The sequence below is a fragment of the Rhipicephalus microplus genome, chromosome 1, assembly GCF_043290135.1.
Source record: "Rhipicephalus microplus isolate Deutch F79 chromosome 1, USDA_Rmic, whole genome shotgun sequence".
Taxonomy (NCBI): domain Eukaryota; kingdom Metazoa; phylum Arthropoda; class Arachnida; order Ixodida; family Ixodidae; genus Rhipicephalus; species Rhipicephalus microplus.
Window position 1 is genome coordinate 169,642,511 of NC_134700.1, and position 21,889 is coordinate 169,664,399.

Sequence of the window (21,889 nt, forward strand, 5' to 3'; positions counted from 1 at the left end):
TCTTACGTCGCTGATAGTCAAGACATGTGCGAACGTAGTGCTTCACAGTCTTCGCGAGACGTGGCCAGTAGTAGGAGCGTTGAATCCGTTGCAGCGTGCGCGTATAGCCGAGGTGTCCGGATGATGGCTCATCGTGACATGCACGTAAAATGTCACCACGAAGCGTAGTTGGCACAACAAGCAGATACATAGCTTGTGTAGAATGAAAGTTCTTTTTATAAAGCACTCTATCACGGAAACAAAAGGAAGATAGTGAGCGCGCAAAGCTTCGAGGAAGGTGGGAATTGCGTCCTTCCAGGTAGTCAATGAGCGGGATGAGCTCCGAGTCGTGACGCTGTTGCTCAGCTAAGCTGGTCGCTGATACGGCAGAAAGAAAAGTGTCGTTGTCTTCAAGGTCAGTGTTGGCATTTTCGACCGGTGCACGTGAGAGACAGTCGGCGTCGGTGTGTTTCCGCCCAGATTTGTGGACGATGGTGACATCGAAATCTTGTAGCCGAAGGCTCCATCGTGCTAGACGACCTGAGGGATCTTTGAGATTCGCGAGCCAACAAAGGGAATGGTGGTCGCTAACTACCCTGAATGGGCGGCCGTACAAGTATGGGCGGAACTTTGTTATGGCCCAGACAACAGCGAGGCATTCCTTTTCGGTTGCAGAATAGTTTTTCTCCGCTGGGGATAACGTTCTGCTCGCATAAGCGATCACGCGCTCGACGCCATTTTGCCACTGAACTAATACCGCTCCTAGTCCAACGTTGCTGGCGTCAGTGTGTAATTCCGTGTCAGCGCTTTCGTCAAAATGACCTAGTACAGGCGGAGCCTGGAGGAGGTTTCGGAGGGTGTCGAACGCATGGCACTGATCGGGACCCCAAACAAACGAGACACCGTCTTTTGTAAGCTTGTTGAGGGGTTCAGCAATCTTCGAGAAGTTTTTGACAAAGCGCCTGTAATACGCACAGAGCCCCAGAAATCGGCGTAGGTCGCGCTTATTTGTGGGCACGGGAAAGGTGGCAACGGCGCGGGTTTTCTCGGGATCTGGGCGGATGCCAGCATGGCTCACAACGTGACCAAGGAACTTCAGTTCTTCATATCCAAAATGACATTTGTCGGGTTTGAGAGACAACCCCGCTGTTCGAATTGCCTGAAGAACTGCACGAAGGCGTTGGACGTGTTGTTCAAACGTGTCTGCAAAGACCACGACGTCATCAAGGTAAACAAGACAAGATTGCCATTTGAGCCCCGTGAGAACCGTATCCATCATTCTTTGAAAAGTAGCTGGCGCTGAGCATAGACCGAAAGGCAACACTTTAAACTCGTACAGACCGTCGGGAGTAATAAACGCCGTCTTTTCGCGGTCGCGCTCGTCCACTGCGATTTGCCAGTAGCCGCTACGCAAATCCATGGAGGAAAAATATTTAGCGTTGCGTATACGGTCCAACGAGTCATCTATCCGGGGTAGAGGATAAACGTCCTTTTTGGTGACCTTGTTCAGTTTACGGTAATCAACGCAAAAACGCAACGTACCATCCTTCTTCTTTACTAGCACAACTGGCGAAGCCCAGGGACTGGTCGATGGCTGAATGACGTCGTCCTGAAGCATCTGCTGGACTTGGTCACGTATAGCATCTTGCTCTTTTTGCGACACCCTATAGGCATGTTGTCGGATGGGTCTCTCAGTAGGTTCCGTGATGATACGATGTTGAGCAAGTGGTGTCTGTTTAACCTTTGACGTAGTGGCAAAGCAGTCTTGAAATGAGCCGAGCATACGCAAAAGGCTTTCTCGTTGAGCCGAAGGTAGTCACTCGTTTACGTCGAGAGTGCTCACGAAGGCCTCGTCAGGGTGCCCATTCGATGAAAATGAAGCTAACGTAGATGGACCATCGGCATCGGCAAATTCTTCACAATATGCAAGGGCAGTGTCTCTCGTTAGGTGGCGATATTCGTCGCTGAAGTTCGTGACCAGCAGGTGAGCATGCCTATTGCTAGGCTGAATGATTCCTCGGGCAACACAGATTTGTTGTGAAATAAGGAGAGACAAATTAGCCTCTGCAATTACCGCGTCGGACAGGTCCTGTCCCAATTCTACCTTGACAAAGAGGCTGCTTCGAGGTGGGAGAGTCAGAGAATCGTCGGTAACACGGAGCGCTCTTTTCCGGAATTGCGTACTGTCAGTTGCAGCGCAAAAAGGATCCTCGAACGACACAAGTAATTCACGGAGGTCGATAACGGCGCCGTATTCACGAAGGAAGTCCATTCCTAGAATGACTGGCCGAGAGCACATGCGCAATACGAGGAAAGAGCCCGCAAATGTTGACGTACGTATTCGAATGCGTGCCGTGCACATACCAGTAGGCGTCACCAGATGGCCACCTGCCGTGCGCAACTGAGGTCCTTGCCAAGGCGTTGTAACCTTCCTCAGTTCAGATGCCAGTGTTGCGCTCATTACGGAATAGTTGGCACCGGTGTCGACGAGGGCGTTAACAGCATGATTGTCGACGAAGACGGCAATTTTGGCAGAAACAATCTTTTTGCTGTCGGAGAACACTGCAAAACCGGAATCGCCCTCGTCTGGTCGTTGCGTCGAAGGAGGGTCTTTTACAGTTCGCCGGGCTGCGACTTCACCCCCAGAAGTCGCCGTTCCTAGTTTCCCCTGCGGGGACTTGGTGACCGGCTCCTGAAAGGAGCAGAAGACGATGAGGGCAAACTGGGTGACGTAGACCGGCGAGGCGATGGTGATCTCGACTGGTGGTGCCGAATAGTCGAAGGAGTACGTTGGCCCGTGAGATAGGCTTCAATTTCGCGGGGGCGCTCACCGTAGCGCGGGCATCGAGCATCAGGGTGGAAGCCGCGGAGACCTAGTTGCCGGTATTGACAGTTCCGGTATACGTGACCCGCTCTCGCCACAGTGATAGCAGAGCGGACGGTTATCCGAGGTGCGCCACGTGCTTGCCTTGCTACCACTTTGTCTTGAGATAGACGGCGAATAGGTGGGTGGGCTCGAAAACCTTGAGCCGAGAGGTGGGCTTGAAGCAGTGTCGTGAAATGGCTGCATAGCCTGGTACATTGGCCGCATAGCAGTATCTGTAGCCGGTGGCGCAGGGGATCGCAATGCCGCTGCGTATGTCAGGACTGGGGCCTCGGGAATCGGCGGTGCGATTGGGGCTAGGGGTGTGACGGCCTGCCGGACTTCTTGCCTGATTACATCCGCGAGGGCTGACACAGGTGGATGGGATCCCACTGCCTGCAGCTGTCGCAATTCGTCCCGAACGATACTTCGAATGAAGTGTTCGAGGGTCTGTCTCTCGCTGTCAGAGCCGATAGAGCATGTGGTGGCCGGGATCTGGCGTTCGTATTGTGACGACCGCTGCTGCAGCGTACGTTCCATCGTAGCTGCCTCACTGATGAACTGGGCGACTGTCGTCGGTGGATTTCGCACGAGCCCAGCGAAAAGCTGTTCTTTTACTCCGCGCATCAAATGGCGCACCTTCTTTTCCTCAGGCATGGCAGGGTCCGCGCGCTTGAAGAGTCGAAGCATGTCCTCGACAAACATGGATACACGTTCGTTCGGCCGTTGGTTTCTGCTGGATATGGCTTGTTCGGCCCTCTCCTTCCTTTCGGTGTTGCGATAGGCGTCACGGAGCTGTCGGCTAAACTCTTGCCATGTTGTAAAGGAGCCCTCGTGGTTCTCGTACCACGTCTTCGCAGAATCCTCCAAGTAGAAATAAACTCGGCGCAGCTTGCGAACATCGTCCCATTCGTTGATACTGGCAACCCGATCAAAGTGGTCTAGCCAGTCATCGACATCCTCGAAGATGTCTCCATGGAACGGCTTTGGTGTCTGTGGCACGTGAAAAACATGGGCGAGAAGAGAATCATGGCCATCGCTGGTTTGGACCGCCTGGCTTGTCATCGCAGTTGCCATCTTTCTGGGTGTCGATGCCAAGGGACCAAAATCAGGGGGTAATCCACGCAGGCGGCGGCTGATTCTTGCTCTGGGAGATGTAGCTGTCTCCACGATGGCCGACACAGCCGAAGTACACGTACCCAGCGTCTCCACCAGTAATGTCACGAACAAAACAAGACCTGCAGCCAAGAGCTCACTTGAACCAGAGCTTGTTGTTGTTGTTGTTGTTGCCCCTTCGCACTGGCACATACCCACTATGGGGGATTGGCCATGAAATCTAGAAGTATCCTATATGAGATATATTAAAAGGTTTATCCTTAATGAAAAAACTAATGATGTAATAGAAAATAATAATTAACTAAAAAGGAATATTAAACTAAACAAATAATTGAAGATTGAATCAAGAAGAGAAAAGGTGAGGTAATACTACAGTGGAAGACAGAAATTTTGAGTAGACCAGACAATCGAGCTTATCTCACCCGGTCACAATCAAATGAATATGCAAATTTCATTCAAAATTAGACAAGTGTCTTCAGAAATATATTTAAGCAGGCATTATTATGACATGCGCTTTGATTCTCGAATGAAATTGCATACAGCATCGAATACGCTCCTGTGGCAATGTCCCAAGCTAAAGGCACCGAAACTTAGAACATTATCTGCAGTTAAATTTAAACCTACTGCTTGAAACGGAACAATTAAAAGTCTTTTCCTAATTAATGAATAGTTTTTACATGTTATAAAGTAATGCTCTATTGTTTCCGTTTCTTCACAGAATGGACACAGGGTTGGTTGGTTTACGGAGGTTGGTTGGTTTACGGAGGTTGGTTTACGGAGCAGCGCGCTCGCACGCTTGCTTGCTCTGGGGGTTTGGCTGAAATCTGAGTAGCCTCTACTGAATTTCTTCTTGGATAGGCGTATCTAAAGCCTTAGCATTGATTAGCTAGTACCCTTCTGGCTAGTCAATCCAGACAGATGCCGCTTTCTTCGCCTGGACCAGGGACTTATCTCTGGTCTGCTTCTCTTTCACCGCAGGAGCTACCAGTGGACCAGTTCCTACGCAATGGCGTCGCTTCCGTTCCTGTGGCCCTAGTCCCAAGCAACGACGGAGTCATTAAGATGAAAAACCCTAAAGTGATCCAGTCGGAACTCAAAGCAGCGACAACTCACTATCACACCATCACAGAGGTCCGGCAGTTTGGCAAGGGAGGCATTGTCTGCTTTTCTCCTGACCAGCTCTGTGTCAAAGACTTACTTAAATGCTCGATGTTCGCTACCAATCCGGTGAGCGCCTTCATTCCTCCTCACCTAGCATGCGTCAGAGGTATTGTCCGAGGCGTAGACATCAACATGACTCCAGCTGAGGTCCTAGAGATGTTCTCTGAGGCAGGTGCTATTGCAGTTTATAGATGCTCACGAGTTGTAGAACAGACAAAGATCCCTACTGAGTCTGTAATTGTCACATTTGCCGGGTCGATTCGCCCCACTGAAATCAAGGCGTGGCCTTTAATATTCAGAGTCGAACAACTGTCACCTCGTCCCCTCCAGTGTCAGAAATGTTGGCGCTATGGACACACTTTAAAAGGATGTAGGTCAGCTCCCAGATGCCGAAAATGTGGTGAGGCACATACTGCAAATGAATGCAATTGTACTGAAGAAAAGTGTTGTCTTTGTCATGAGCAGCACTGCGCAGATAACGCTAATTGCTCAGCCAAAGCGCGGGAGACTCAAATTATGGAAATTGTTGATCGCAGACGCTGTTCACGAAAAGACGCCATCGCTGAAATTCAGGCAAGAACCCAGGGATATGCTGGTGTTGCAGCCCGACATAATGCAACTTTAGAAGCTTCTCTTTCAGTGTCCATTGCAGACATGATTGAAAAAGCGATGGAGAAAGCTATAGATCGCCTGGCCACCACCCTTTGTGACTCCTTATCTCATATTGTAGCCACTCAGTTGACGCAAATATATGGGACACCAAGAGATATGAAGGATACTTCCCAAGACAACGTAACTCTCCCACCAAGTGAAGTAGACGCAGAGTCATCTCCTTCAGGGGTACAGGCTGCAGGGCCCTCTTGTACAGACAACCAGAGGATAGGTGAAGACATACTAGAGGATGATCAGGATTATGATGATATGGACATGGACATCAAATCCCTAAAGCGCACTCGATCCCCTGTCTCCAAAAATACTGGCTCTTCAAAACATTCAAAAAACAAAAAATACCAGAAGGAGAACCTATCGAAGAGCGATTTTCTTAAAGACAGCATTTTAGATAAGGTAGTTGCCGAAACAATTCTGTCAAAATGATAGGTTCTATCAAAATTCTTCATTGGAACTGCCGATCTATTCATTCAGCTAGTACAGATTTATTGTATTTATCTTGTAAATTCAATCCAGACATTATTGCACTGCAAGAAACGTGGCTGTCAGCACATAATTCGTTTTATCTACCTAATTTCCGGTCTTTTCGCCTGGATCGCCCATCCAAAGGTGGAGGTTTAGCGTTCTTTGTCAATAATAAAATTAGTTCAAAGATCAAAACTTCGTACAAAAGTATATCCCCCGAATGTGAAATTTTCGCTTTAGACATCACCTTGCCTGGATGCTCTCCCTTCTCTCTGGTAAATCTTTACTTTCCTCTGGGTGTACAAGACACGCGATGTTTAGACATGGCTGTTAGTTCGTGGTGCACAGAAAAAATTATGGTTGGAGATTTTAATTCTCACCACACTAGTTGGGGTTTTAGGACTGATCAATGTGGACAACGCTTGCGGGACTGGTCTATAGACCATAATTTATCATGCCTCAACGCTAGAACTCCCACATTTATCCGAGACCGATCCCGCTCTGCCTTAGATTTGAGTTTTATAAGCTCGGGTATTTCTAGCGTATCTTGGACTACTCTAGACTGCGCCACCAACAGTGACCACTTACCAGTACTGTTTGAAATTTCTTGCCCCATTATTCCATCTTACTCCCAAGCTCGAACCTTTATCAATTATTCCAAATTTAAAAATGACCTAGAAGTTGCTTTGACTACCCCCACTGAAGACAACGATGAAAATAAAGCCATGAAATTAAGTGCGGTAATTAAAAGAACGTTCAAAAAAGCAGAATTTTCTATTGAGTCTGATACGAGAAAGCCTTGTAGCCAGTGGTGGAATTCTGAGTGCTCTCGTGATCATAGACGACGACAAGCGGCTTGGAAGCAGCTAATTCATAATCAGTCCCCCAAAAATTGGGCAGATTACAAGTTTATTGCTGCTACATTTAAGCGCACCGTGGCTAAAGCTAAAGAAGACTATGACAAAAAACATTTCGACTTTCTTTCCAAACCTAGAAATAAGAAAGCGTTATTCCGATATATGAGATCGCGCAAAATTCTGCCGTCTCTAGCTAACTCTGATTATGACAGGTTATCGACGGAAGAAATGACTAATTCGTTAGAGGCAATCGGAAGAGGTTTAGCTAACAGATTTTCGTCGACTTTGACAATCAACTGGCAAAAGTCCTCTATAAAGACTGACTACGAAAAAGTGACATTGTCCGAAATGTCAAGCGTAATTAGAAACTTACCCTCTTCGGCTCCTGGTCCTGACGGTATAACAGTTCCTATGATTAAAATTTTATTCCATATATCACCCGGCGACGTCCTCAACCTTATAAACTATTCCTTAAGCAATGCCTGGATACCACATGACTGGAAAATAGCTAGAGTGATTCCCATATTAAAAAAACAAGGGTCAGGTTTTAACATTGACAACATCAGACCAATCTCTCTAACATCTCACCTGATCAAAATTATAGAGAGAGTTCTCAATAATAGAATAAAAGTTTGGATGGCTGACAAGCTAATATTGAAACCATTTCAAATAGGTTTTCGTAGCGAATGCTCAATTTGGTGTGCTCATGCCGACTTAGAGAGCCGAATACAGCTTGCCCGAAAAAGACGACAATACGCGGTACTAGTAACACTAGACATAGCTAAAGCTTATGATAGCGTTGAGCACTCAATTTTATTGAATTCTTTACACGAATGTGACTTTCCGCGTTATATTGTTGATTGGGTAGCAGAGTTTCTAAAATCGAGAGAATTTTATTGTGCAAAGGATGGATGTCACTCATCTAAATTCAAACAGCAACGTGGAGTACCTCAAGGGGCGGTCCTATCTCCGCTGTTATTCAATGTGTTGATGAGCTCAATTCCCATTGAACGAGATATCACTGTCTACATTTATGCAGACGACATTGCATTTTTCGTTGCAGATAGTGACATTTATTCTTTGCATCAAAAATTGCAAAAGTACATGTATTCTCTTGAAGTTTGGCTGCATTCAATTTCATTGTCTCTAAACATCAGTAAAAGTGCGCTCCTGGTGTTCCCTATAGCAGATTCTATTCAAATTTCAGTACTTTATAATCAGGAACCGATTCCACAAGTAGAGTCTATCAAATATTTGGGCATTATTTATAACGAGAAACTTAACTGGAGCCCTCACATAGACTATAACGTGGCAAAGGCACAACGAGCTTCAGGCTTATTGCGAAGGTTGAGCAACAGAAAATATGGGTTACGTAGACACACCTTATTAATGATATATAAAATGTACATGCGCCCAATACTCGAATTTGGGTGTATATTATTTTCGGGTGGCCCTACGTACAAAATTAAACCGTTAGTTCTATTAGAGCGAGAAGCGTTACGGTTGTGTTTGCGACTCCCCAGGTATGTCGCTATTAATGTACTATATCAGGAAGCTCGCATACCAACTATTCTTTGCCGATTCCGTATCTTAACAGTACAAACATACTTGAAATTTTACGGCTTATCAGCGAGACGGTCTGCATATGCCTTTATTAGTGACCCCGACGCCTTCTTCCTCGCTCACTGGCCACGCTTTCGTACTCCCCAGATTATTTTTGTACAAAAGAAACTTGAAAGCATAAAGGTGGATATCAGATCGGTAATTGGAACCAAAGCATTAAATCACAATATTACGATAGAATGTGATGAAATTTTTCCCCCACTATCTAAGTTTCAATCTTCGAGTTACTTAAATGACAGGTTAGAAGACTACATAGCTCATGCGGAAATAAAGAACATAATAGCCACAGACGCTTCTGTGAATAAAGAAAAGGCAGCAGTAGGAATCGTCTCAGATTACCTCGGTTGGTCATTCTCGGTAAGACTACCAGACTTCACTCCGGTTTTCGAAGCTGAGCTCCTGGCTATTATTTTAGCGCTACGAAAACTTCCTTCAAACGAAGAGAGTGCAATGATAATTACTGATTCTCTTTCGCTGTGTACTACTCTCACAGCTTCAGAACAATCAAGAGCTCTAGCGACATTACAAACATTAGTTCCACCTCATGTGAAGTTCCTGAAGTTAGTCTGGGTCCCGGGACACTGTGGCATACGGTTGAATGAAATAGCCGATTCACTATCTCGAGCCACACTTGATGGCCCTGTCATCTCGGTACTACCAGAATCGGAACACATAGTGTCGATCAGATATAGAAAATGGGCTATTTATACGGATATTATGGAAAATATTACTAAATATACGGACTATCAGCACCTAACATACCCCTGGAAACCTCAGTGGAGTCAATCTAAAAAGTTAGAAGTTATTTTAACCAAATTTCGATGTCGTGTCCCTCCATTAAACTTTTACTTGCACAGAGCTGGTCTGGCGATATCCCCCCTGTGTCCATTCTGTGAACCAGAGCAACGAAGATGTTCTCTTCTTCTTCGTGCCCACAAACGCGTATGAGCCACAATGGCTCGTTCATCAATGGTGACAATATGATTGCGACAGAAACCACAGTGAAGAGCCCGAAAACTTTGGTCACATGGGGTTCTTTACCGCACACTTATATTGAACTACACAAGAGAGAAAAAGAGAGACAGACAAGAGACTTTATTGAATTATCCGGTGCACGCCTATCCACTCTCTTGATATGCGCCTCCATCGAAACCGGGTCAACGCAGGCCGGATTTGAGATCACGACCTTCGATAGTATCAGCAGTTCCGTTATCTATTACGCACAAGGCCAAGCCTTTAGAAAAAAAGAAGGGCGGGAACATCCACCTCTCATGAGCCCTTTTCAGGGCCCAGTGCGCACGTCTATTGTTTGGTATCGAAGTCAAGTATACGATGGGATAATTAACGGTAACGTTAATCATGCACTGGCGAATATGCCTTAACCGAATGGAGACTGCCAATTCCTCGTAGCGCCACTGGTGTAGTGGTATAATGAAAGATTCCCATTCTTGCGACCAGGGTTCGATTCCCGGGTGGCACACTGCACCTTGTCTTTTTCACTACGTAACTTTAAATTCATTGTGAGACGTCCCCCGCGAAATTCTTCGTAGCCAACGCTTCTTCGTCATTCACCGCCGCGGGCGGCCATCCGCGCAGAACGCAGTAATGAGCCCTGGAGCCACGGAGGCTGACGGAAAGTCAAACTGGTCCCGGCACAAGCGCTGCGGCGGCGTCGCATTCCCCGAACCAACAAAAGGTGCTCTGCTGCTCTCCCATGCCACATATCTGAAGGGTGCGCGCCGATTATCTTCACCGTACACCGTCACACGGTCTGTAGGCGACAAGGCACCGCCCGGTCCTCGTGTTTGCGCGGGGGAGCCCGTGAGAATAGTAGAAATAATACTTCTGGTACTTCACTCCGGAATGCCCTTTCGTTAACCGAAGGTTTTCTGTTCCTTTTTTTTATGCGTGGGTTTGAGAAACGAACGAAAACATCTTGAAAGGAGCGGGGTTCAGTCCGTGTTTGCGGGGACGTCAAAATTGCATTGGGCTTAACGAAGGCGTTCCCGTTATCTATTACGAACAAGGCCAAGCTTTTAGGTAAGTTGAGGGGCAGGAACATCCAGCTGTCATTAGCCTTCTCCCGGGCCCAGTGCGCACGTCTAAGAATCAGTATCGAGGTCAAGCATACGTTGGGATAATAAACGGTAACAATAATCATGCACTGACAAATGTGCCTTAACTGAATGGAGACTGCTACTTCCTCGTGGCACCGCTGGTGTAGCGGTATCATTGAACATGTGTTTATTGATTGTAAGAACGCAATTTTCTTTTGGGACATTTTACAGAGGACTTTAAAACATTGATTGATTGATTGATTTGTGGGGTTTAACGTCGCAAAACCACCATATGATTATGAGAGACGCCGTAGTGGAGGGCTCCGGAAAATTCGACCACCTGGGGTTCTTTAACGAGCACCCAAATCTGAGCAGACGGGCCCACAACATTTCCGCCTCCATCGGAAAGAGTACTTTAAAACAAGATTGTCCTCTTACTTCCTACGGAATTCGTTTTTTGCCTTGTGATAGTTCTGAGCGAAATTTGGATGTTATATTTTTACTTGGTCTTCATTCGGTTTGGCGTAGTATGCTATCGTACAGACACTGTGATGTGAGAGTTCTATCTGTTAATGAGTGTTTCGTGGAAGCTGTTATAAAAGTGCGAGATGTGTATAAGACTGCCGACTGTGCTGAAGATGTAATATCTTTGTTTGACGCGTTAGCACGCATGAAACACGTGTGATAGTGATTGTCGTATTAGCTTGACCTGTAGTCAAGAAGGCAACAAAGAAAAAAAAATCATGCAAGATTCCCATTTTTGCGACCCAGGTTCGATTCCCGGGCGGCGCACTGCTCCTTTTTCTCAAGGTGATTTTTTATTTTTATTGCTAAGGTTAATGAGGACGCTCCCGTTATCTATTACGCACAAGGCCAAGCTTTTAGGAAAGTTGAGAGTGGGAACATTCATCTATCATGAACCTTCTCCCGGCCACAGTGCACAGGTCTATGGGTCAGTATTGAGGTCAAGCATGCGTTGGGTTAATTAACTGTAACGATAATCTTGCACTGGCAAATGTGCCTTAATTAAAGGGAGATTGCCACCTCATCGTGGCGCCGCTGGTGTGGTGGTATCATGCAAGATTCCCATTCTTGCGACCCGGTTTCGATTCCCGGGCGGCGCACTGCTCTTTTTTCTCACGGTGATTTTTATTTTTATTGCTAAGGTTAACGAAGACGTTCCCGTTATCTATTACGCACAAGGCCAAGCTTTTAGGAAAGTTGAGAGTTGGAACATCCATCTATCATGAACCATCTCCCGGCCACAGTGCGCAGGTCTATGGTTCAGTATTGAGGTCAAGCATGCGTTGGGTTAATTAACTGTAACGATAATCTTGCACTGGCGAATGTGCCTTAATCGAATGGAGATTGCCACCTCCTCATGGCGCCGCTGGTGTAGTGGTATCATGCAAGATTCCCATTCTTGCGATCCGGGTTCGATTCCCGGGCGGCGCACTGCTCCTTTTTCTCACGGTGATTTTTATTTTTATTGCTAAGGTTAACGAAGATGTTCCCCGTTATCTATTACGCATAAGGCCAAGCTTTTAGGAAAGTTGAAGGGTGGAAACATCCAGCTCTCATGAGCCTTTTCCCGGGCCCATTGCGCACGTCTCTGGTTCAGTAAAGAGGTCAAGCATACGTTGGAATAATTAACGGTAACGATAATCAAGCGCTGGCAAATGTGTCTTAACCGAATGGAGACTGCCACTTCCTCGTGGCGCCGCTGGTGTTGTGGTATCACGCAAGATTTGCAATCTTGCGACCCGGGTTCGATTCCCTGGTGGCGCACTGATCCTTTTTCTCAAGACCTATTGTTATTTTTATTGCATTAAGGTTAACGAAGACGGTCCCATTATCTATTACGGATAAGGCCAAGCTTCTAGGGAAGTTGAGGAGTGAGAACATCTAGCTCTCATGAGCCTTCTCCCGGGCCATGTGCGCACGTCTCTGGTTCAGTAAAGAGGTCAAGCATACGTTGGGATAATTAACGGTAACGATAATCAAGCGCTGGCAAATGGGCCTTAACCGAATGGAGACTGCCACTTCCTCGTGGCGCCGCTGGTGTAGTGGTATCATGCAAGACTCTCAGTCTTGCGACCCTGGTTCGATTCCCGGGTTTCGCACTCATCCTTTTTCTCTCGGCATAATTCTATTTTTATTGCACAAAGGTTAACGAAGACCTTCCTGTTATCTATTACGCACAAGGCCAAGCTTTTAAGGAAGTTGAGGGGTGGGAACATCCAGCTCTGATGAGTCTTCTCCCGGCCCCAGTGCTCACGTCTGTGGTTCAGTATCGAGGTCAAGCATACGTTGGGATAATTAACAGTAACTATAATCAAGCGCTGGCAAATGTGCCTTAACCGAATGGAGACTGCTACTTCCTCGTGGCACCGCTGGTGTAGTGGTATTATTGAACATGTGTTTATTGATTGTGAGAACGCTATTTTCTTTTGGGACATTTTAAAGAGGACTTTAAAAAAAGATTGACCTCTTACTTCATATGGAATTCGTTTTTTGCCTTGTGATAGTTCTGTGCAAAATTTGGATGTTATATTTTTACTTGTCTTCATTCGGTTTGGCGTAGTATCCTATCGTACAGACACTGTGATGTGAGAGTTCTATCTGTTAATGAGTGTTTCGTGGAAGCTGTTATAAAAGTGCGAGATGTGTATAAGACTACCGACTGTGCTGAAGATGTAATATCTTTGTTTGACGCATTAGCACGCATGAAACACGTGTGATAGTGATTGTCGTATTAGCTTGACCTGTAGTCAAGAAGGGAACAAAGAAAAAAAATCATGCAAGATTTCCATTCTTGCGACCCGGGTTCGATTCCCGGGCGGCGCACTGCTCCTTTTTCTCACGGTGATTTTTATTTTTATTGCTAAGGCTAAGGAGGACGTTCCCGTTATCCATTACGCACAAGGCTAAGCTTTTAGAAAAGTTGAGAGTGGGAACATTCATCTATCATGAACCTTCTACCGGCCACAGTGCGCAGGTCTATGGTTCAGTATTGAGGTCAAGCATGCATTGGGTTAATTAACTGTAACAATAATCTTGCACTGGCAAATGTGCCTTAATCAAATGGAGATTGCCACCTCCTCGTGGCGCCGCTGGTGTAGTGGTATCATGTAAGATTCCCATTCTTGCGTCCCGGGTTCGATTGCCGGGCGGCGCACTGCTCCTTTTTCTCACTGTGATTTTTATTTTTATTGCTATGGTTAACGAAGACGTTTTCGTTATCTATTACGCACAAGGCCAAGCTTTTAGGAAAGTTGAGAGTGGGAACATCCATCTATCATGAACCTTCTCCCGGCCACAGTGCGCAGGTCTATGGTTCAGTATTGAGGTCAAGCATGCGTTGGGTTAATTAACTGTAACGATATTCTTGCACTGGCAAATGTGCCTTAATCGAATGGAGATCGCCACTTCCTCGTGGCGCCGCTGGTGTAGTGGTGATTCTTTCGTCGGCACTCACGCGCGTCGGACGCAGGAATCATGTGCTCCGTAGGAGCGGCGTTTGCGGCAGATACTAGCCGCGGAAACAGGTCTTTTGATGACGATAAGGAATATCAAGTTGTGTTGCCAACCCTTCCTACAGGACGAATTGTTTTAAATACGGTTTTTCTGCACGCTGACGTACGAGCCCGACCTTATCGAGTGGAAGATTTCCGTGACACCTTGGCCAGCCTGCGACTGCTCCCCGAAGTGGTTGCTTTGGGGGCATATAGGATGAGCCACGTGTGGGCTGTAACGTTCAAGAACATGGACGCTGTCAAGACGATTCTATCGCAAGGCGATATCAAGGTAAAAAATTGTCGCTGTCTTGTCATTCATCCGGCAAATCAGGATGTGCGTATGAAAGTGCACTGGCTGCTGCACAATGTTCTCGATGAGGATGTGCGACGTGCTTTCGAGCCGTACGGCCAAGTGGTTGACGTCAACAGAGAGCGGTGGCGTGTAAACGGCATCAGCGAAAAAGGCTCCACTACCCGTATTGTGACACTTCGGTTGAAAGTGGGCGTCAAAATTGAAGACCTGCCTCACCAAGTGAACGTAAGCGGTGAGCAAGCTTTGGTGGTTGTTCCGGGCAGAGCGCCAGTGTGCTTACGCTGTCGAGCAAACGGGCACATACGGCGAGATTGCCGTGTGCCACGCTGTGGTGCCTGCCGAAGATTTGGCCACGAGGAGAACGACTGCACGTTGGCTTATGCCAGCGTCACCGGACCTCCGAGTGGCAACGACCACGCAGAGCTGTTAATGGATGAGCGTGAAGCTGAAGAGGCAGCGAGCGCGACTGCGAGGAAGGAAGAGGCGACCCCAGAAATGGTGAAACTGAGCAGGCCTAGTAGGATGGACAATGAAAAGGTCGAGAACAAGGCATCCGAACCACAGCCAGAAAAACCGATAACGACAGACAAGCCAGAACAGCACTTGCCGACTGTGAAGGCTCCCAGCGACGCAGACACACTGCAAGACGACATGGAAATCAGCGACAACGCAGGCAGTGGACTAGCTGGAAAGCGACCAAGAGACATTGTTGGGGAAGACTTCACTACCTCCGGAGACGTTGGTCGAGAAGAACCACCAGCAAAAACCATAGGAATGAGGCGACCAACGTTGAAGCCACGGCCGAACTTGCAGACTAATCCACGGGCGGAGGCCAAGCAGCCTTCGCAAAAGCTTCCTGGGACTTGAGTTTTTTGTGCCTTTTTTCCGGATGGAGAGTAACCCGTAAGTGAACGGAGTTTACGCACACCATGCCTCTGTAAAATCTGGACCGATTGCCGCAAAATTTTCAGTAAAACTAAAGCCGTTTTTTTAGAAACGTTCACCTAAAGTAAACACTGTGTTTTGTACTCCCTTCCCTAAAAAAAAAATCATGGCTTTCAATATAGAGTCAGCCTTACGCGTCGCAACTTTTAACGTTAGAGGTTTACGCTCGAAGAGGAGACAGTATCAGTTACGTCGTTTGTTTCTTGAAAATGACGTTGATATCGCCGCTGTGCAGGAAACGAAAATTGAATCTGAAGAGCAGATGGACACCATATTTTTGAACTTCCGCTCCAGATACAATATATGTGTGAGTCATTCTGTAGGTACTTCAGGCGGATGTCTTCTCTTTTTAAGGAACACAATTGGCATTGTCGAAAAAAGTGTACACAGTGATAATGAAGGGCGATTAATTGCATGTGATTTTCTTCTTTCCGGCATTAGTTGGCGCGTTGTGTGCGTATATGCGCCAAATAGACAACAAGATAGGAAAATATTCTTCGAAAGTCTTGATACGTATCTATCATGCGAGAAGGCAGTTATACTTCTAGGCGATTTCAACTGTGTGTGTAATGCCGAAGACAGGGCATGTAAAAACTTTGTACGTGACTCTAGTGCCTTGGTATTGGATTCAATGACGCGTGAGCGGAACTTGTATGACGTGGGATATGTACTGGCGCAGGGTACGCACTATACGCATTACCAGCTCAACAGTAAAGCTAGACTTGACAGAGCATACGTGTCTACGTCCCTGCTTCCTATGTGCCAGGGCTACGCAGTGAAGAATGTTTCATTTAGTGACCATAGTCTAGTAATGTTCACCGTTAATAAAAAAGAAAAGCCCAAATTCAATTGGGGACTCTGGAAGTTAAATGAAAAGCTACTCGAGGATGAGAAGTTTGTAGAAAATGCTGAAAAGGAATTAAAAGAAGTGGCGAAAGGTGACGCAAGTAGTTCAATTTACACATGGGAGTGCTTCAAGGAAAAAGTAAAAATAGAAGCAATTGGAAGATCAGTTTCAATAAAACGCACTAACCTGAAAAAAGAAAGACAACTGCAATGTGAGCTTGATTTTTTGCTATGTCAAGAATGCGCGCAACCAGGAGAACGCAGTAAAGAAATAAGAAGAGTGAAGCAAAAATTAGAAGCCGTATATACGGAAAGGTACAGAGGAGCGGTGGTACGCGCACGCGCAGAAAGATTATGGTGTGGCGAGGTTCCCACAAAACGTGCCGTCACAGATGAAAAGAGCTACGCGACAAGAAACGAGATAAGGGCGATAGAACACAAAAATGAAGTCACCACAGATAAAATCGAGATTGAGCGCGCGTTTGTGGAATATTTCCAAGAACTGTTGGGAGGCGTCAGAGCGGACACGAGTACGTATAGTCGGCGTTTCTTGTCACTTATGCCGAAGCTTGAGGATGACGTAAAAGCGAGATTAGAAGCACCCATCTCGGTCAGAGAAATTGAAATCACCATTGAAAAAATGAAAAACGGTAAAACACCTGGTCCAGATGGACTAGGTGTAGCATTCTATAAGAAATTTAAAAATCTTGTGGCAGAAGCTTTGTGGAATGTGTTCGATGAGGCATACGAGAGGAAAGAGTTGCCAATATCTTTTCGGAGAACACACATCGTGTTAATCCCAAAAACTGAAGATCCCAGGAAACAGCTGTCCGTCACATCCTACAGACCCATAACCCTAGCGAATGTTGACTACAAAATATTCATGGGTGTTTTGGCCAGGCGAATTCAAACAGTGATTAAAAAAATAGCCGGACCACATCAGACTTGTGGCATAAAAGGCAGAACAATTATGACGAACATTCATATAGCCCGAAATATGTTAGAATGCTGCGATGAGTTTGACGGTAAAGTAGCTATGCTACAAATCGATCTCGAGAAGGCATTTGACCGCGTGAACCATGACATACTTTTCAGCATTCTTGACTATGTCAATATAGGGTCTGTGGTGTTGGAAGGGGTCCGAATGGCGTACACGGGATGCACTACAAAAATTGTAATAAACAAACAGCTTAGTGATAATATACAAGTCTTATCGAGTGTAAAACAAGGATGCCCTGCATCAGCACTGCTTTTTGCTATCTATTTAGAACCTCTATGCCAGAAAGTGATACAGAATGATCAGGTGCGGGGGTTTCATTTGATGTCTGCAGAGGTCAAAATACTTAGTTACGCCGACGATATTGCTGTGTTCTGCGAAGATCGGGAGAGTATTAGAGAAGCACTAAACGATGTGAAATTCTTCTGTGATTGCACTGATAGTAGTCAACTGGAGTAAATGTCTTGGAATATGGCACGGAAATTGGCAGAACACACCATCAATATTTGAAAGCATTACATGGAAGGTTATACCTGACAAGTACTTAGGGGTACCTCTCCAACACTACAGAGACACAACAGAATATTGGAAACAAGAGACAGAACAACTAAGAGACAAGACAAAAACGTGGGGTGGGCGCGATTTCTCAATGTTTACGAGGTCAACAGTGAGCAACATATTTCTTATTTCACGAGCATGGTATGTTTTACAAGCGCTATTCATGTCACGAGTTGCTGTACAAAAGCTACACAGAGTGATCGCAGTGTTTATCTGGGCGTCCACGTGGGAAAGGACAAGCCGAACGAATCTGTTCCGTTCTGTGAAAAGTGGGGGGCTTGGTCTTGTACACTTGTTCCTGAGACAGATAGTATCTAGGTTTGTTTTTTTTACGAGATCAAGATGATCGTTTTTTGAGAACGTTGATACATGTGCGGCTGTCCCATTTTTTGCCTGATTTCATTGTAACCACTGTCAATGGGGTGACAAAAAGACCTAAGGGGTACATGAAAGAAGTGATTGCTGCTGTGGAAATATTGAGAGTGCGATTTTCGATGGAGTATCTCTCTAGGGTTTCGCGAAAGAGACTGTACAAGGACCTTGTAGAAACCATGTTGCCAGAGCCTCTGTATAGAACATTGTACCCTAATGGGCCCGGGGATGACGTCTTGAAAAGAGTGAAGAAGATGCCAATTAGACCATCAATGAAGACATTCTTTTTCAAACTTCACAGCGGCACACTCCCTACCAATCCATGGCTCCGAGAAAAAGGAATATTCGTCCCGTCAGTTGATTGCATTATCTGCAGAAAACTCGAGACAGTTGACCACATCTTTCTAGACTGTACTGATGCAGTCTTTCTCTGGGACATCCTTCAAAGGACCCTGAAGAAAGACCTGCCAGTTACACAGTATGGCATCCGTTTTTTGCCAGTCATAAATGTAGGCGGTGTGCCCTACGATATGTTCATGGTATTGGTTCTTCACAGTGTGTGGCGAACACGGATGGCAGTGCGAAACGTAGACGTGAATCCCCGGCCCGCTCGAGAGTACTTCATAGAAAGTGTACAGTATTTGATGACTGCATACGAGGCACAAGATAAGCCAGAGTGGTTGCCATGTTTAGATAAGATGGTGGGCATAAAGCGTCTGCCTTTTTAACCCCCATGTGCTGGAAGATGTGACAGCACTTTTACACGTGACACTGCACTGTATTCTTATATTGATTTGTACCGTTTGCGAAGCAGGCAATAAAGAAAAAAAAAGCCGCTGGTGTAGTGGTATCACGCAAGATTCCCATTCTTGCGACCCGGGTTCGATTCCCGGGCGGCGCACTGCTCCTTCTTCTCACGGTGATTTTTATTTTATTGCTTATGTTAACGAAGACGTTCCCGTTATCTGTTACGCACAAGGCCAAGCTTTTAGGAAAGTTGAGAGTGGGAAAAACCATCTATCATGAACCTTTTCCCGGCCAGAGTGCGCAGGTCTATGGTTCAGTATTGAGGTCAAGCATGCGTTGGGTTAATTAACTGTAACGATAATCTTGCACTGGCAAATGTGCCTTAATCGAATGGAGATTGCCACCTCCTCGTGGCTCCGCTGGTGTAGTGGTATCACGCAAGACTTCAATTCTTGCGACCCGGGTTCGATTCCCTGGCGGCGCACTGCTCCTTTTTCTCACGGTGATTTTTATTTTTATTGCTAAGGCTAACGAAAACGTTCCCGTTCTCTATTACGCATAAGGCCAAGCTTTTAGGAAAGTTGAAAGTTGGTACATCCATCTATCATGAACCTTCTCCCGGCCACAGTGCGCAGGTCTATGGTTAAGTATTGAGGTCAAGCATGCGTTGGGTTAATTAACTGTAACGATAATCTTGCACTGGCAAATGTGCCTTAATCGAATGGAGATTGCCACCTCCAGTGGCGTCGCTGGTGTAGTGGTATCATGCAAGTTTCCCATTCTTGCGACCTGGGTTCGATTCCCGGGCGGAGCACTGCTCCTTTTTCTAACGGTGATTTTATTTTTATTGCTAAGGTTAACGGAGACGTTCCCGTTATCTATTACGCACAAGGCCAAGCTTTCAGGAAAGTTGAGAGTTGGAACATCCATCTATCATGAACCTTCTCCCGGCCAGAGTGCGCAGGTCTATGGTTCAGTATTGAGGTCAAGAATGCGTTGGGTTAATTAACTGTAACGATAATCTTGCACTGGCAAATGTGCCTTAATCGAATGGAGATTGCCACCTCCTCGTGGCGCCGCTGGTGTAGTGGTATCATGCAAGATTCCCATTCTTGCGACCCGGGTTCGATTCCTGGGCGGCGCACTGCTCCTTTTTCTCACGATGTTTTTATTTTTATTGCTAAGGTTAACGAAGACGTTCCCTTTATCTATTACGCACAAGGCCAAGCTTTTAGGAAAGTTGGGAGTTGGAACATCCATCTATCATGAACCTTCTCCCGGCCACAGTGCGCAGGTCTATGCTTAAGTATTGCGGTCAAGCATGCGTTGGGTTAATTAACTGTAACGATAATCTTGCACTGGCAAATGTGCCTTAATCGAATGGAGATTGCCACCTCCTCGTGGCGCCGCTGGCGTAGTGGTATCACGCAAGATTTCAATTCTTGCGACCCGGGTTCGATTCTCTGGCGGCGCACTGCTCCTTTTTCTCACGGTGATTTCTATTTTTATTGCTAAGGCTAACGAAGACGTTCCCGTTATCTATTACGCATAAGGCCAAGCTTTTAGGAAAGTTGAAAGTTGGTACATCCATCTATCATGAACCTTTTCCCGGCCACAGTGCGCAGGTCTATGGTTAAGTATTGCGGTCAAGCATGCGTTGGGTTAATTAACTGTAACGATAATCTTGCACTGGCAAATGTGCCTTAATCGAATGGAGATTGCCACCTCCTCGTGGCTCCGCTGGTGTAGTGGTATCACGCAAGATTTCAATTCTTGCGACCCGGGTTCGATTCCCTGGCGGCGCACTGCTCCTTTTTCTCACGGTGATTTTTATTTTTATTGCTAAGGCTAACGAAGACGTTCCCGTTATCTATTACGCATAAGGCCAAGCTTTTAGGAAAGTTGAAAGTTGGTACATCCATCTATCATGAACCTTCTCCCGGCCACAGTGCGCAGGTCTATGGTTAAGTATTGAGGTCAAGCATGCGTTGGGTTAATTAACTGTAACGATAATCTTGCACTGGCAAATGTGCCTTAATCGAATGGAGATTGCCACCTCCTCGTGGCGCCGCTGGTGTAGTGGTATCATGCAAGATTCCCATTCTTGCGACCCGGGTTCGATTCCTGGGCGGCGCACTGCTCCTTTTTCTCACGATGTTTTTATTTTTATTGCTAAGGTTAACGAAGACGTTCCCTTTATCTATTACGCACAAGGCCAAGCTTTTAGGAAAGTTGGGAGTTGGAACATCCATCTATCATGAACCTTCTCCCGGCCACCCACAGTGCGCAGGTCTATGGTTCAGTATTGAGGTCAAGCATGCGTTGGGTTAATTAACTGTAACGATAATCTTGCACTGGCAAATGTGCCTTAATCGAATGGAGATTGCCACCTCCTCGTGGCGCCGCTGGTGTAGTGGTATCACGCAAGATTTCAATTCTTGCGACCCGGGTTCGATTCTCTGGCGGCGCACTGCTCCTTTTTCTCACGGTGATTTTTATTTTTATTGCTAAGGCTAACGAAGACGTTCCCGTTATCTATTACGCATAAGGCCAAGCTTTTAGGAAAGTTGAAAGTTGGTACATCCATCTATCATGAACCTTTTCCCGGCCACAGTGCGCAGGTCTATGGTTAAGTATTGCGGTCAAGCATGCGTTGGGTTAATTAACTGTAACGATAATCTTGCACTGGCAAATGTGCCTTAATCGAATGGAGATTGCCACCTCCTCGTAGCGTCGCTGGTGTAGTGGTATCATGCAAGTTTCCCATTCTTGCGACCCGGGTTCGATTCCCGGGCGGAGCTCT

At 46.3% G+C, this 21,889-nt stretch overlaps 9 non-coding genes and 1 pseudogene across 9 annotated transcripts; all 10 read left to right on the forward strand.

Moving 5' to 3' along the window:
- Window positions 1-11,843: 11,843 nt before the first annotated feature.
- On the forward strand, window positions 11,844-11,914 carry TRNAG-CCC (transfer RNA glycine (anticodon CCC)). The gene has a single exon. It is a non-coding gene; the product is annotated as a tRNA-Gly (tRNA).
- A 260-nt stretch (window positions 11,915-12,174) lies between these two features.
- Window positions 12,175-12,245, forward strand: TRNAG-CCC (transfer RNA glycine (anticodon CCC)). Its single transcript has one exon. It is a non-coding gene; the product is annotated as a tRNA-Gly (tRNA).
- A 262-nt stretch (window positions 12,246-12,507) lies between these two features.
- On the forward strand, window positions 12,508-12,578 carry TRNAA-UGC (transfer RNA glycine (anticodon CCC)). Its single transcript has one exon. It is a non-coding gene; the product is annotated as a tRNA-Ala (tRNA).
- Window positions 12,579-13,897: 1,319 nt separating this feature from the next.
- On the forward strand, window positions 13,898-13,968 carry TRNAG-CCC (transfer RNA glycine (anticodon CCC)). The gene has a single exon. It is a non-coding gene; the product is annotated as a tRNA-Gly (tRNA).
- A 2,926-nt stretch (window positions 13,969-16,894) lies between these two features.
- Window positions 16,895-19,097, forward strand: LOC142768987 (uncharacterized; annotated as a pseudogene).
- A 72-nt stretch (window positions 19,098-19,169) lies between these two features.
- On the forward strand, window positions 19,170-19,240 carry TRNAG-CCC (transfer RNA glycine (anticodon CCC)). Its single transcript has one exon. It is a non-coding gene; the product is annotated as a tRNA-Gly (tRNA).
- A 589-nt stretch (window positions 19,241-19,829) lies between these two features.
- Window positions 19,830-19,900, forward strand: TRNAG-CCC (transfer RNA glycine (anticodon CCC)). The gene has a single exon. It is a non-coding gene; the product is annotated as a tRNA-Gly (tRNA).
- A 259-nt stretch (window positions 19,901-20,159) lies between these two features.
- On the forward strand, window positions 20,160-20,230 carry TRNAG-CCC (transfer RNA glycine (anticodon CCC)). The gene has a single exon. It is a non-coding gene; the product is annotated as a tRNA-Gly (tRNA).
- A 921-nt stretch (window positions 20,231-21,151) lies between these two features.
- Window positions 21,152-21,222, forward strand: TRNAG-CCC (transfer RNA glycine (anticodon CCC)). The gene has a single exon. It is a non-coding gene; the product is annotated as a tRNA-Gly (tRNA).
- Window positions 21,223-21,816: 594 nt separating this feature from the next.
- TRNAG-CCC (transfer RNA glycine (anticodon CCC)) lies at window positions 21,817-21,887 on the forward strand. Its single transcript has one exon. It is a non-coding gene; the product is annotated as a tRNA-Gly (tRNA).
- Window positions 21,888-21,889: the final 2 nt, after the last annotated feature.